This window comes from Penaeus chinensis, chromosome 27 (assembly GCF_019202785.1).
Source record: "Penaeus chinensis breed Huanghai No. 1 chromosome 27, ASM1920278v2, whole genome shotgun sequence".
Taxonomy (NCBI): domain Eukaryota; kingdom Metazoa; phylum Arthropoda; class Malacostraca; order Decapoda; family Penaeidae; genus Penaeus; species Penaeus chinensis.
This window is the reverse complement of record NC_061845.1, coordinates 32,346,553-32,351,552: the sequence shown is the minus strand read 5'-3', so window position 1 is coordinate 32,351,552 and position 5,000 is coordinate 32,346,553. Positions and strand designations below refer to the sequence as shown.

Sequence of the window (5,000 nt, the reverse complement as noted above, 5' to 3'; positions counted from 1 at the left end):
TTATCAAAAAGAAGATTTTCAAAAGATAATGAGAAGGATGAACACTCAGAGGTATAATTCAGAGGTATACTTTCTAGACAGGAAAACAGCAAGCCAATATTTAGGAGTTACAATTAAGGCAGAAAAAAATAACTATTTCAAAATACTGAATCATCTCTACAAATAGCTGTTGCCAGTTTCATCTCTGAAATACGCTTAAATAATTCTAGACTAATATCATACCATGCCCTATTAGTTTATAAATTTTTATATATATATTTTTCTTGATTTTTGTCTTCATTGTCATTGGTATTTTAATGGCATTATAATACTGTAATATCACTTACAATAATTATAGCATTAATACTAATATTATGAAAAAGAAAAACACATTTTTTATTGCAAAGTCAAGGAATGAGAAAATCAGGCACGACCATTAGGGCCAACCAATTGACTCCTTGGTGGCTGATTACATGTGGACCCATCTGTATGCAACAAAATTCACAACAAAACTGCAGTGGACAATGCTTATATACTTTATATATCATACATATATACATATAAAAAATATGTTTTAAATACATATATATATATACTATACATTATCTTCTTAAACATATATGTTATACATTATTTTTTATATACATATACATTTATATTTTACATATATTATATATATTATTTTGAAAATATATATAACACCTGTTGATCTCCTATAGATTAACCAAGTCAACAGCTAGAGGGGAAAATTAGAAGCATGGGAAATAAATTTCCTCCTCTCTACACTCTTGGCTGCAGCATAAACTATTGTCTAGATAATAAAGCTAGAGAGAGACTGGAATCCTACTTCTGGTTCTCCTCAAAGAAAATGGCCAGGATCAAACACATAATATGAAGGGATATTAGCCCAGCATGAGAGACAGTATCCATGACACAAAAGGACATCAATGTTCATGATTGTGTCCTATCAGTATACGAAATGACTGCACCCCTCAGAGACGGAGTCAGTGTTATTCCAGCCAACAACCTTGGAGCCACTTCTAGGAAGCAATAAACACTGCCATGTGAACCAAGAACCTTCTTATCCTGGGGGCTTTGCCTCTGATCCCCAGCCCACATTTCACCAGTAGAGGACTAGGCTCCAGACACACATCCCAATAACCAAGGTATTTCTAAACAGGTAGCCCCACTCTGTCTTCAGGTGACCATCCCTGGTGAGGGGGAAAAGGGTGTGTTGGATATAGCTAGCCTATGGTATGAATGAGGAAACTATCAAACAACTTGACCAACTTTTTCTTGTTGGCATAAGTACCAACAGGTAAACTATGTACATGAAATCTTGGCCATGGCATTTGATAATAACATTACACACAGCTATTAGTTTGTGAATGTTCAAAGAACACCATTATACAAACATAAGAAAAAACAAAAAAAAGGATTTAGGAAGAAATATTTAATGAGATTTTTCCTAAAAAATGTGTTTTGTGTACATCTACACATGAAATATGCTTTCCATTACGACTCTCTGGTTAAATGCTGTAAATAATAAGGGGGGACTCTTTGTGTACTGAGTGCAAAGCACTAATGTTAAAAAATAAAAGTATAAATAATCATAAATTTTCTGTTTGGGTTTGCTCTAACCATCTACTATATGCAAATTTATTTTGGTTTAAAATTGGTTGTTTCCATTATATAGACCATTCAATATGAAAGGCATCTGCTAGGTAAATTTTTGAACTTCAGAAATATATGCAATATATAATCTTTTTATGCTAAAGATGTTAGTACACATTGATAATAGGACTTTTTAAATCAGTTTTCAGACTTGGCTTCATACAGCTACTCCACCCTTTTTATGCGTTTCTGCACCTGTGGACCCTACTGTAGGCCATAGGTGTCATAAATACATAAATGACTGACTGATTTTTTTTCACTTCTTTACAAAGGACACCTACATTAAACCCATTTACCATGCCCAACAGATAATTTTTATAAATATCAATAGAGAAAACAATTTTATCTGGGGTAACTAATAATAATTCCTTCACATAAAAATGGGTTTAGACCTATTAAATGAAGATGATTAAAATGGTTAAACTTATGTGCATGTGTTTACCTATATATTAACCTTTACAAAAATTAAAACCACCCAGTGACCCAGTGACCCAGTGACCCGCTCCCCCTTCCCCCCTTCCCATGTTTGAAGTGTGGGAAAAATTAAAAGGCTTTTATAATTCTCAAAATTGAACTGATATGTAGTATCCATGCAAGGATTAAATGAATATAACAATTTTGTACTGATATTACCATTTCTTTACAATCAGACTTTCCAAAAAAATTAAAAAACAAAAATTAAAATAAAGATTATTAGTATTTCCAGGTTTAGATTAATCTTTTTAATGCTTTATTGCATTTATTATATGTTTCATAAGGGAATATCTACTTTCATAAAGAAAAAACTATATCTTTACAAAATATGGTCCCAAACATAAACAAGATCTCTGATAATCTCATCGCAAAGTACACTAAATGAGCCTTTTATATATATATAGCATCATTAGATTTAACAGAAAAATAATATATATAACAAACATTGACCAGTCTCCAAATTTTCAAAGCCATGTTGTATTGTTTCCATACCCTGCAGTACTGTCCAGCAGTTATAATTTTCCTCTGCCATGATAGCATATGGTTTCTTTCGCAAGCAATTTGGGAGGCACAGGCCACCTCAAGGCCTTACTTTTTAATTTCAAAATAAACAATATATAGCTCATGTAAATTTGAAAAAATGATCCAAATATAGTTCACACTGGCAGCAAGCCTTTGCAGAGTTGATCAAACTGAAGAATATTTTTTAGGTATTTTGGGAAAAAATAGAACTCATTAACAGTATATCAGACCATAAAAAAACAACTTTGGGGGCTCACCCCTCCCTATAGGATAGTATGAATAAATGATATACAAGACAAAGCACAACTATATATTCTATAAACAAAAAACGTATCTTTTTATGATCAGATGACCAAACAAGGTAGGCCTCACAAGGAACGGTCCCATTAATGAAAATCCTAGCTGGCAACAGTATTATTCAAATATTAAATATATATATTATTTTTTTCTTAGTTTCTTTCTTATCATTTTTTAAACATTGTTATTACTGAACCATTTTCAAAGAAAATATAGTGAAAAAAAGGGGGCAGAACTAATGACATAAATGCATTTAGCCCATGAGAATGCCAGATACAGGTCGATACATAATTATTTGTATAATTTACTCAACATTTTTATATGTACTAGAAGTAAAAACAAAATTCCTCTCTCTTATTTAAGATAACAGAGTTCCTTGCCACTAAGAGCTGTCAAACTACTCTTGGGAAAAAAGTCAATTTCATATCCAGGATCAATAGGCTAAATGGAAGTAGAGCTACATGGTTATATGTCCCTTGCCAATAACCCTTGACCTAGTCTCTGTGGTTAATTTGTCAGGACCAATTTTTGTAATTTCTAACATTATTCTTTAACTCCTTGATGACTGGTGAAGAAAACTAAAAAAACTTGAAAAAATAAATAAATAAATAAATAAATAAATAAAAACTAAAAAGTAAAAATAAAAAAACTAATAAAAAAAAAAACTCTATGCACTGGGGATCGTTGGCAACACACCGAATTTGAGCGCGGTACATCAAGTCAAATCACCGGCTCGTAGCACTATGGCACGCAGCCGCGGCATGCAGCCGCAGGCCACAGATCAAGCAGTTTGTTTTGACGTCTCATGGCGTGACTTGTCGGGAAGGGGTTAATGGAGCAGATTATTTCATGTACCAGTCATTACAGTTTTTCCTTCAGCCAAACTGTTACATTCTATAGTTGTATCTTTAAAGAAACCTTGGGGCACTAAAAAAATCAAATCAAATAAAAAAAACTAGTTGTGCTTTGCATACCATATGCAGAGCAAAAACATCAAAGGTAAAAGTTTATAACAGGGCCTCACCAGTCCGAACAAAGTCCCTTACTTGAATGAATGATCCACATCCAAAATACACAAACTATAAGATTACTGTATAAGCCAATTTTTTTATTTATTTATTAGTGGCATTACCGTTCTTTTTGCAGATCATTTCTTGTATCAACAACTGCAGTTTCTTGCCATCTACAAGAACATCCTCTTCAATTTGCCCTTCCTTAGTCATGCATACCATACGGATTGTCATTAGATTTTCCTTATCTTCGTGTGCTTATCATGTAAATTTATACCAAAGTATCACACACTGCACAACTGTCTTACTCTCAACTTGCAAAGAAATTACCATGGATAAAAAGTCTCCATTTACGTCATCTATTTCATTATAATCAAAATTTCCCTTGTACCATATGGATGTGTGAAATTGGAACTACACCAATTTCCTGACCCAGAGGCTTCAGCCCCATCCCCTACCAATCACTGTATTTCCCTAACCAGGGGCTCAGTCCCCACATACCTTCCAAAATAGTTTCAGTTTTCCACAGCCATATAGTGCAAGATAAATTTTGCTTGTAATGGACAGAATGACTGAAAGCAAGACTCTTTTCATCTAAAGTATTTTCCTCACAAGTTGACAATAAGTTATGCAACACATACTTCATTGTACCTTTATTGGAAAATGTATTACAATATCATAAAGAAAGGGAAAGAATACACTCACTGAGACATGAAATAACATGTGTAGGCAAAGTATAATGTTAAATATGAAGAAAACAGGTTGCAACGAATACCATGTGGAGAGGAAATCCACGGCTTAGAAAGGATTTTGCCTCATATGACATTTGTGGATTTTCCTGGTGTGGAAAGAGTGATAGGGACTTAGTCTCAGAGGAATGGAATGCACTTTGTAAACAACTACTAATAGGGTCAATCTTTATAGTATGGACGCACTAAGCTCAGGCAAATTAAGAATTATAATATTGTAGAGAACAAAAAGTTGTAGTCATTGGTACAAGAAATAGTCTGCAGAAACAAATGATAATGCCACAAATAAAGGAAA

At 33.2% G+C, this 5,000-nt stretch overlaps 1 protein-coding gene across 2 annotated transcripts in view; it reads right to left on the bottom strand.

Annotated features, from left to right (window-relative positions):
• The window catches only part of LOC125039421 (partitioning defective 6 homolog gamma-like), a 24,341-nt gene that overhangs the window by 17,370 nt on the left and 1,971 nt on the right, over positions 1-5,000 (bottom strand). The window lies entirely within an intron of this gene.